At 30.1% G+C, this 12500-nt stretch overlaps 1 long non-coding RNA gene across 1 annotated transcript; it reads right to left on the bottom strand.

The window, feature by feature from the left end:
• Positions 1-4613: 4613 nt before the first annotated feature.
• On the bottom strand, positions 4614-6636 carry LOC137643490 (uncharacterized). Its single transcript, XR_011044961.1, has 3 exons — positions 6545-6636; positions 5919-6119; positions 4614-5399 (listed from the first exon to the last, which is right to left on the bottom strand). It is a non-coding gene; the product is annotated as an uncharacterized lncRNA (long non-coding RNA).
• Between the last annotated feature and the right edge of the window lie 5864 nt (positions 6637-12500).

The following is a 12500-nucleotide window of genomic DNA, read 5'->3' as shown; positions in this document are numbered from 1 at the left end:
GGATAATACAGGTAATGCCAGCTCTAATCAAGTTGAAAGCTTGGAACGCACAGGTAATCAGGGGATCCCGGACTTTTATATCCTGAAAGTACAGTAATAAATCAATATATCAGGATATGACTATAGTTTATATCTACACTAAAAAATTTTCAATAAAAAAAACGGTAAAAATCTTGGTATAAATGTTGCCAGACTTTTACCGTTTTAAAAACGGATATATTGACGTAAAGGAGTGACATTACGGTCACCAACCCGTAAAATATATTATACAAAGTTGGGTAAAAATGACGGTCACCCGTATTTTACTGAAATACGGCTCAGGACAGTATATTTTTACAGATAATTTCTGATTAAAATTACGGTTTTTTTTAACAGTGTAGAGGAAAGATATTCTCTGAACTTCCCCATTATCTTTACTTTAAAAAAGTTAAACCATAGCAATTGATATGTGATTTTTCTTGATATTAATATAAAAGGCTTATAAATTATTTTGTGATTGTTATAAAAGGGGCAATGTAGATTGATTACGACTCACTTTAGCAGTCACCCAGAGAAGATATTTTTAAATTAGAGAATACGAATGAAATATTCCTAATTTTGCCACTTTCCATGAAATATATCCTGAATATATTTCCAAGCGAAAACTTCAGGGTTGAAACTGCAGAATTTATGAAAATATATGAAAGACGAATGAAGTTATAATTCCTCTCATAACTGACGATAACTCTTCTACCTTCTCTCTCTCTCTCTCTCTCTCTCTCTCTCTCTCTCTCTCTCTCTCTCTCTCTCTCTCTCTCTCTCTCTCTCTCTGTGTTTTAACATTTGTACGTATGTGTGTACACACACACACACACACACATATATATATATATATATATATATATATATATATATATATATATATATATATATATATATATATATATATATATATATATATATACATATATATACATATATACTGTATATATATATATATATATATATATATATATATATATATATATATATATATATATATATATATGTATGTATGATATATATACATAATATGTATGTATATTATATTATATTATATATTATATATATATATATATATATATATATATATATATATATATATATATATATATATATGTATATATATATATATATATATATATATATATATATATATATATATATATATAAATATATAAATATATATATGCATGTATATATATGTATATATATATATATATATATATATATATATATATATATATATATATATATATATATATATATACTTTACTGTATATATTTACATACATACATACATACATATATATATATATATATATATATATATATATATATATATATATATATATATATATATATATATATATATATATATATATATATATATATATATAAATTCACTCAAGAAAACTGAGCCGATTCACTGAATCCCATTCCGTTGTACATTCTCTCATCTATTGGACACGATTACCGATTAGGGTTTTTTTTTTTTTTTTTTTTTTTTTTTTAACAAAGGGCTCCTTATGATATCATTAACACACGTGACTTGCATGCTTTCACCCAAAAATAATTTATATCAAATTAATTCGCGCATAAAGACACAAAAGGGAACTCGTTTTCATGAAAACTGTTATGTATAAGAGGCAATATATAAAGGAAATAAACTTTAATTACCCGTCCATTGAAGGGAATTAAGAGTTCATTTTGTCTCTACTGTGCATATTTAGGACAATGCTAAGTTTGTAATTAGAATGGTTTAGACAGTAATGATTGCGAGTATCATAAACTTACTTTCAAATGTTGAACCAATAATGTTTAAGTTCTGAGCAAGAGGACTGTCGTAGGAAAACTTGTAAAAAGTAAAATAATCTAATAAAGGATGAAACCTGGAAATAAAGATTACTAATAAATTAAATATCTCTCCACCCATATGCATATTTTAACAGTTAACTTTCTTCTATGAAAACTTAAGGTCTTACAGTTCTATTCTTTTAATATGATGGGTCGGGGGTGGGGGGGGGGGGGGGGGGGGAGGTGGACTTAGCATGACAACCAACCCCCTCCCCCAGGGCTCCGCAAATGTCCTTTTTGATATAAAGTCATTCCCTCTCTGCCAGTTTACGCTAGTTTGCAAACGCTTAAAAACAATGAAATTTCCAGAGTTCCATAGATATCACTATAACAGGGAGATATTGATAATTTTTTTTTTTTTTTTTTTTTTTGAAAATGAAGTTTTTAATTTTTCAGATTTTATAAAACTTTAATGAATATAATTGTCTTTATTCATGAAAAAATTACTAAAGTCACATCCGTTTCGAAAACCTTATAATTCCTAAACTGCATTAGTAACTCTAGTGGTCCTACTTATCCATTGCAGCTGTTGGGCGAAGGAAATTTTTTAATAATCCTGAAAATGGAATTTTACTCCATATACGAGCTCTTCATTGTTAAAATTTACATTAAGAAAACGGTAAATGCCTGGCAACATTTATTTTAGGTTTGTATTCTTTTTACAAACTGATATATTGACGTTAAGGAGTGATATTAAGGTCATCCGATAGATAATAACTAGGGTCAAATTACGGTCGCATGCATTTTACTGAAATACGGCTATGAAGAGCACATATATACAGAGAATTTCCGATTAAAATTACGGTTTTTTTTTTTTTTTTTTTAGTAGTGATGCCTTACCGATCTGTATCCCAGAAGAAACACCTTCATATATGAACATATATTAAACCAGTACATTTCAAAATAATCTTTACTATCAAGATTTAATATTGGCAATTAATGTTTTAAAAAGCTTTACAGATTAATTGGGTTGCAACTTTTATCGCCGTTAATGCGTTGAGAAAAATCAGAAATAATTTCACTGAAAATTAAGCAAGAAGAGAAACCGGGGGAAGGAAAATCAGATTTTTTCCTGAAAATAGGTTCTACCCATTTCTGAACATTATGCAGACAAATTTTTCTCGTTTTAGTTTTACTCGAAATTTCAGTGTAGCAAAGCTTCAAGATTTCTTTATTTTCAACCCGTTGTTCTCTTAGTCTATTTCAAAGGCTTATAATAGTCTCAAAAAATACTTGAACGTTTAAAGAAAAAGTTTTTCCTTTTTGTATTGCAATACTAGTACTAAAGTCCAAAAAAATGTTATATCAAGACCACGAAATTTACTCAATGTAATACAAATAAACTAAGAAAAGCTTAGCGATCTTTAGCTAAAATTTAACAAAGCTTTAATGTTAGTATTTATAAGATATTCTAATTTTAAATTTTCGTTCTTATATCATTTATTTCCTTATTTCCTTTTCTCACTGGGCTATTTTTCCCTGTTGGAACCCTTGTGCTTATAGTATCTTGCTTTTCCAAATAGGGTTGTAGCTTAGCATGTAATAATGATAATACTGATACAGATTAACAATGTTGATGAAATCTTCAGCGTTTTCTTTGTACAAGTTTGCTTTCATGAGTGATACAATAACCAGCATAACACCCTCTTCATGAAATTAATCCTGTATGCTGTAATTCATTGCTGAAATACTTCAGAAAAACCAAGCTTATTACAACACTTTTAAGCCCTGTCCACACGATCAAGCATGCCCGACGGGCAAACAATGGTACCAGGCCACAATAGTTATTGAAAATGAGGGTTGATGACGTCAGAAGCGGTTAAACTAAAGGCAGGTAATCTGGCAACACTATGATGCCGGATCTCTAGTATTGAATATTGCAAACTAGCACAATAGAAACTATCATTAGACTAGCCAATCTCATTAACTGTCGTAAGTCAAACTAATCTATCAACACAGATTGCCAATCTAGAGTTTCAGCCAACACTGATGGTACATGACCTTCCCAAACAACAAACAGTTTAAGTACGTCGAACTTTAATCTTTAGTTTAAGTATTTTCAGTAGTATTGCACACTTACTAAACTTCTGTTTAATGCAGACTAATTATAATGGATTCCCTTGTTAGCATAATAAAAGCCATGCTAAAACCTTCAAGATCGACAAAAGTTTCTTGGTTCACCTTTGAGAAGAGACACCCAGGCATTAATGGTTTTAATCTGAATTTCTTATTAACAACGCAACATAGATTCTCATTTGAAATACAGAGTAAAAGTTCCAGTAAGCTTACCCAATTTGTTTTGAGATGCCAATTTCTTATATTTATTGAGGCAAGTAAGAGCTTACCCTAATTACAAGGCTATGTCATGTTTTATAAAATCATAAAATTTAGTTTCGAAGAAACGTGGCTAAATTAATTTTATTTATATCAAACCTTGAAATCAGAAATAAAAGTGGACCAATAAATTTTAGCAGATATATCTTATTGAGACTCTCCTTTATCTTATTGAGACTCTCCTTATGGTCTCTCATTACAAAACTAAGTCAGTCTTAATCTTTTAATTTAAAACCTTTAAACCAAAAATTAAGCGATTCATTAAATTTTTCAGCAGTTACATCCTCATTTTAAATGTCACCATTTGGTTTCTCATATTACAAAACCAAGTCATTTCTAATACCGGTGTTTAATTTTGAAGAAAAATGGATACATTCAATTGGTTAACAAATTAACTCTTTAAATCATTATAGGATCCATATATTTCTAACAATCATAACAGTATTATTATTACTTGCTAAGTTACAACGCCAGTTGAAAAATAGCTTGAAAGGATGAAAATCACATTAACAGCTTAAAAATCAATCAAACAGTATAACCACAAAGTAGTGAAGATAAATGTATTTGAAGAGGTTATACAATTAGGTTATGGAAAAAAAGGAGTTAAAACAAGCATGAAACTAATAGATAATCAACTGCAAAAATACCTAAATCACTTATTTTCTGATGAATGGTCTCCCAATCCAATGAAAAAATTGACAGTTCCTTCTATGGCTAACCAACTAGTATTTTATCTGCCAGATTAAAAAAAAAAAAAGAGAACTAATGGCATGATATTAAAGAAATTAATTAAGATAGTTAGCGTTAACTTTAATAATGTCAAAGAAATTTCAGCCTAAAATTAAGCAAATCTAATTTAGGTATAACTTACCAATGCCCTATTTACCAGACTATCAAGATAGATATGGCAAATCTTAAAGTACAAACTAGATTTTGAAAAGTTCCAATAGAAATCATACAGATATTTATGGACTATCTTTGATGTATTTCCAGTAACGATCTTTATGAATTTATAAATCTCGACAGTATTTTCAATACATCTTCAACCAAACCAAACAGTCATTGGGTAGCTATTGAAATTTCAGGTCATTGAATCGTCCCCTCAAACCAATCCGTCAGAGGAAGTAATTTAAATTTCAGGTTCACCGACTTCAGTCTTTATATTTTATTCCGCAGTCGAGCCATCCAATCTGAAAAGTAGTCTATTATCAGAAAAGGTTTCTTATTAAAGGTTAAGTTTCCCTACATAAAAGACTTTGAAATCTTAAGCCTGTAATATTAAACGCTAATGAGTTAAAACGGTAATACCAATTTCATACAACAAAATGTGCATCCAGAAGCTAACAAAATATTTAGAAAAACTTTAAATAATAATGTCAAAATATGGATAAATGGAACTCAAATGCAAAGAGCAAAGTAAAGAAAACTAGCTTTAAATTTAGGATAAGTATGCGTTAAGTAAACAGCAGAAGTGCATAATAGGCTTTATGTAAACTGTAGAACCTAAATAGACTACGAAAAAGTTTAACACTAACCTTGCACTGAAGAGTTTAAAAGCAAGCCTCCCTATAACGCACGGCAGACCTTTATTTTAAGGTCTACCGTGCGCTATAGGGAACGTCCTCCCACAATTGGGGGCGCCGCCCCCAACCGGGGAGGACTAGCTTGCTTGAATTTAGATTAAAAATGGAAAGTAAAAAAATACTTGCCTTTTGTTTCAGAGTGAAAAATACTTCACCAGATTCCAGCGTTGTCACCAATCAGTCCGTATTAAGCGATATGTGGGGTTGAACGCAAGGATAATACAGGTATAAACAGCTCCAATACAAGTATTAACAGCTCCAATTAAGAAAAGTACCCATGCTGATAAGCTTGGAACAAAATGTAATTATGAGATCCCAGACTATTTCCTGAAAGTACAAATAAAAAGAAATGTTAGAAAATGGGTATTTAAGAATATTCAGAATACAGAAATAATTTATAAATCGGTATACTAAAAATTATAACAAACCATCGAGTTAAGACAAGAGTATTTGAAATATATTTATTCTGTTCAAATATAACATGCATATGTCACCAAACCGCGAATAAACACAAAACCGTCGAGTTAAAACATGAGTATTTGAAATCAATTTATTTTGTTCAAAAATAACATGCATATGTCACAAAACCGCGAATAACATCAAAACCGTCGAGTTAAGACATAAGTATTTGAAATAAATTTATTCTGTTCAAAAATAACATGCATATGTCACCAAACCTCGAATAAACACCAAACAATATAAATATATTAGAAACTAACACAGTAAAAAATTCGATATAACTCATTACTTACCAACTACACGAACCTCGTGTACCCGTTTCCACAACCACGCAACTGTTCATGGAAACGGCAAAGGAGCCGGAGAAAACTTTGCTTTGCCAAGCCAAGGACTCGATACAAAGGCAGTAATTATAACAACGTAACTATCACTCGCTTGGTCCATTTCTTAAAAGACAACCTTACGCTTGGCGAGAATAAAGGCTATTGTTGCAAAGTTATCGACATCCTTCGTGTGAGTATTATGCGTTCGTTTAGTGATAGTTCGACTATCTGGCACTATTACATATACTGTATGTAATACAGATGTGTATGTTTAATACACACAAACACATATACAGTATATATATATATATATATATATATATATATATATATATATATATATATATATATATATATATGCAATATATATATATATATATATATATATATATATATATATATATATATATATAAATATATATATATATATAAATATATATATATATATATATATATATATAATATATATATATATATATATATATATATATATATATATATATATGTGTGTGTGTGTGTGTGTGTGTGTATGTGTGTGTGTGTGTGTGTGTGTATCACAGGATTTAAGGAAGTGGTAATCGCTGCTTGATCTTAAATTTTATATTTCCTTCTGTACGTATTCACTTTATAGCGATTCTGAGTGACTCTGCAGTAGTTGGTAAAATAATACGTGCAAAGAGATAATTCAATGATCATATCATTGACAGGAGAGAGAGAGAGAGAGAGAGAGAGAGAGAGAGAAGAGAGGAGAGAGAGAGAGAGAGAGATCAAACTACATTTGGAAGTATATGAGAGTTTGATGTTCTCAGAATTGTGAGAATGGCGGCAAAGTTGTTAGATGATTGCACTCGAACCAATATATGATATTCTCCTTGAGCTTAATTAAAGCATTCATAATAAATATGAGGAAAAAAAACCAGCAAATATGCATAGCAGCAAATAAAGGATCAAGTAATGTTTATTTTTTTTATTAAGAAATTTACAGTTATTATTATTATTATTATTATTATTATCACTTGCCAAGCTACAACCCTAGTTGAAAAAAGCAAAATGTTCTAAGCCCAGGGGCCCCAACAGGGAAAGTAGCCCAGCGAGGAAAGGAAACAAGGAAAAAATAAAATATCTTGTGAAGAGTAACAACATTAAAATATTCCTTTATAAACTATAAAAAAAAAACTTAAACAAAACAAAAGGAAGAGAAATCCGAGAACTCTAACCCAAGACAGTGAAAGACCATAGTACAGAGGCTATGGCACTACCCAAAACTAGAGAATAATGGTTTGATTTTGGAGTGTCCTTCTCCTAGAAGAGTTGCTTATCATCGCTAAAAAGTCTCTTCTACCCTTACACATAGTTTACTTTTATATAAACATATGCATATGATATAGACATTTATACTTTTTTTTATGTTAATTACGACAATGTGATTCATAAATCATCATTTACATAAAGTGTTTATGCATTAGCCATTCACATATGTAGTGTGATTAGAGTCAGTATCAGAATATAATTGGTTGCAATTCTTTTCCATCGAGAAAAAAAAAGAAGAAAAAAAAAACCGTTCTTTATGCTTTAATTTTAGATAAAATTGCGATACAAAATATAATAAAACTCCTTGGGGAATAAATTCACTTTGTTGCATTTAATATTTGAAGTAGTCAGATTACCAACAATCGATTTTTAACTCATTTGAATTTTTTTTTTATCTAAACCATTCCACTTTTCCCTATATTTTCCGTCTAAATTTCTCTTTTTGAAAAGATGCAAATATTTCATAGCCATGGTTTCATCTGAATAGATATTAATGGAGATAGCTTATTTTAGCTTGTAAAAGGTTGGAAAAACACTTTACTTCAAAGTTGAATTCAATCAGCTGGTTATTCTCTCCTCTCTCTCTCTCTCTCTCTCTCTCTCTCTCTCTCTCTCTCTCTCTCTCTCTCTCTCTCTCTCTCTCTCTCTCTCTCTCTCTGTATTAGTAGTCGTTACTATTTACAGGTGAATATAAGTTATAGTAATAGATATATGGTACTGCTTTCGTCAAGCGAAACGCCTAGAAACCAAAATTTTCTTTATGCGTAAAAAAATTCATTGTTGGGGTAAAAAACATACCGTATTGTAGCAGCCTGCTGTTTTTATAAGAGATAATGCTTATGTTTTCAGCAAAATTTCCTTATTCTAAGAATTACTTAAATTCAATTGTATTCCTGTGACTGAAACAACTAGAATTTATTTCCCGATATATTTATCTCGTTAAACTGTAAGGATCTCAACAAGTTGAAAACTTCGGTAACATAAATAACAATATTGGTAAATGTCTATCAAACATTATGAGGCATGGCGTTGTACCCTTACAAACTCAAAGTGTGAATGAAAGTAGGTCGAGGACAGTGGCTCCTCAACATTGATAATGTTTCTTTAACTCTATAAGACTCTTTTTAGAATTTTGCGTTTGAATCTTAATACCAAATTAATCTCAATGAACACATTCGGTCTGTTTCTTCTTCGATTGCACAAAATATTGCCTCATTAAGCAAGTGTTTTAAGATTTTCGGTGATCAATCAATTGTGAAGAAGTGTTTTAATTCTTTCATTCTACCTTGTTTCGATTATCGTTTTCCTGTCTGGTCTTCAGCTGCTGAATCTTGTCTTAATTCATTGGGAAATCACTTATTATTATCATCATTATTATTATTATTATTATTATTATTATTATTACTATTATTATTATTATTACTTGCTAAGCTACAGCCCCAGTTGGAAAAGCAGGATGCTATAAGCCCAGAAGCTCCAACGGGGAAAATAGCCCAGTGAGGATAGGAAACAAGGAAAAATTAATATTTTAAGAACAGTAACAACATTAAAATAGTTATTTCATATATACACGTTAATAACTTAACAAAACAAGAGGAAGAGAAATTAGATAGAATAGCGTGCCCGAGTGTACCCTCACTTGCGGTCTATCAAATTTCTCATTCCTAATGTATATATGAATCTCTGACACCATCGATCAATTAATTCTTCATGCATCTTGCATAAGATTATTCATAGTTCTGACCATCCTTCGCATTCAGATCTTCACAGACAGTACCATCCTATATGTAATACTAGGGATGCGCTTTATTTTAATAGTCATACCTTCTCCATCATGAGGCTCAATATTACAACAGTATTCGAAAAATTTTATTCCAAGTACGATTAAGTTATGGAGTGATATTCCCAATGTAAAACATTTATCACATTATTAAAAAACCCAAAATTTTGATCGGAAATTCTCCGTAAAAATATACTGTTCTCAGCCGTATTTCAGTAAAATACAGGCGACCGTAATTTTACCCTACTTTGTCATTATCTTTTACGGGTTGGTGACGAGATATCACTCCTTTACGTTAATATATTTTCGCTTTTAGACCAGCAAGTATCTGGCAACCAACAATTATGCCAGGATTTTTACCGTATTTTTTTATAGCAAAAACCTGAACAGTGCATTATACTGTTTTTTTTTTTTTTTTTTTTTTTTTTTTTTTTTTAGTAGTAGTAGTAGTAGTAGTAGTAGTAGTAGTGATTCTGACATTAGTAGTCACTTAGAGATTTTGTTCACCACTCTTAAGGCGAATCCAATCTTATTAGATAAACTGTTGAACCAAAAATCAATATGATTTTCCAGTTGAATATTTCTATTGTCTTTTTTCCTCTGAGGAATGAGTCCGTTGGGCGAGATTAGTGTTCAAGTGAGCAGTTAGGTTGTAACTGAGAAACGAATCGAATGCAATTAACTTTATTTGGACGAAGCATTAGTGTATATATATATATATATATATATATATACACACACACACATATATATATATATATATATATATATATATATATATATATATATATATATATATATATATATATATATATATGTACACACACACACACACACACACACATATATATATATATATATATATATATATATATATATATATATATATATATATATATATATATATATATATATATATGTATATATGTACACACACACACACACAAACATATATATATATATATATATATATATATATATATATATATATATATATATATATATATATATATATATATATATATATATATATATAAAACCCGTTCCAGTCCAGAACGATATAAAACTTCCATAACAAGGATGAAGGAAAATACAGGCATTAACAGATACAGTGGCAGGAGAAAACAATAGCGATAACCGTTAGTGTACGAGCGTGTGCGATACACGTGCGGTACATGGCTTACCCCCCCCCCCCCCCCCCCCCTAAATACTACATACATGTGAAATGGGACACCCTACTCTTGAGAGGCCGTACTGTAGGCGGGTCATCTGGCAGAAGATATACAGGTTGAGGCGAGAGTGATAACGACAGCGTACGAGCGAGTGTGATACACGTTCGGTACAAGAGTCTTGCTGGGCGAGACGTGTCAGGGTTGACCTCATGCTCGAACAGTGACCTTGACCTCCTTCAATTTCAGAGCACCTACGGGGTTGGCATCACGACGCTTTTGGATTGAAATGTACTTTCCATACAATCCCTCCAAGGAAATGAATGTTATATGGCCATCATCCATTGCGTATGGGCCCAAAAAGAATCCAAGAAGTGGCCATTCATCAAATTTGCCGTCAGGTACCTCAGTACTGCCAACTCGAACCTGCAATGCAAAGAAAGTTGTTAAGTTACCTTAGATGAGTATTTTTTACTTATGTTTATATAAGGGTGGTGGTGGCCTGTTAGTAGCGTCCTTGTCTGGTGATTGCCAGCCTGGGGTTCGAGTCCCGCTAAGACTCGTTAGTTTCTTTGGTTATTGCAACCTCATTATCCTGGTGAGCTAAGGATAGGGGGTTTGGGGGAGCTTATAGGTCTATCTGCTGAGTCATCAGCAGCCATTGCCGGGGCCTCCTTGTTCCTAGCATGGGTGGAGAGGGGCCTGGGCACTAATCATATGTATATATGGTCAGTCTCTAAGGCATTGTCCTGCTTAATAGGGCAATAGCAATGTCCCTTGCCTCTGCCATTCATGAGTGGCCTTTAAACATTGAAACCCGAGGTAATCATAGATTTAAATTCTTCCTTCTTTCTAAAATTGCTTTCTATAAAAGAAATTTATAAGAAAAAAGGAAAAGTATTCTAATCATACTGCAAAACTTGTTTTACAAAACTAATTTTTTTTCTAAATCTATGGAAAAATTAAAACATTGAGTTACGGACTGGAGAGCAAAAAGGCATTTATGTAAAATATATATTTAAAATTTAATCTTCTCCATATAATCTTGCCTACATCTTTCATTTATCGAAACATTTAACTTCAATGAAAGAGAAGAATTAGATTTTTGATACTCGACAAAACTAAACCTTCTAACATGAGTAATTTTGAAAGTAAATCTAAAACATTAATCAATAAATTTTTTTTGAGTTTTGTTTACTGTATAGTAAGCATTGATTAGACACCTAGCATCACATATAGGAAATTGATACCTTACTCCCTTCGTTAGTGTCATCAAGATGAATTCTAATTTGTTAATGATACTTTCTCAACTGAAAAAGGTCATATATATATATATATATATATATATATATATATATATATATATATATATATATATATATATATATATATATACACACACATATATATATATATATACATATATAAATATATATATATATATATATATATATATATATATATATATATATACATATATAAATATATATATATATATATATATATATATATATATATATATATATATATATATATATATATATATATATATATATATACACACAAATATATATATATATATATATATATATATATATATATATATATATATATGTATATATATATATATATATATATATATATATATATATATATATATATATAT

The sequence above is a fragment of the Palaemon carinicauda genome, chromosome 7 (assembly GCF_036898095.1).
Source record: "Palaemon carinicauda isolate YSFRI2023 chromosome 7, ASM3689809v2, whole genome shotgun sequence".
In the NCBI taxonomy this organism is placed as follows: domain Eukaryota; kingdom Metazoa; phylum Arthropoda; class Malacostraca; order Decapoda; family Palaemonidae; genus Palaemon; species Palaemon carinicauda.
The sequence above is the reverse complement of the archived record's forward strand: the minus strand, read 5'-3'. Positions and strand labels throughout refer to the sequence as shown.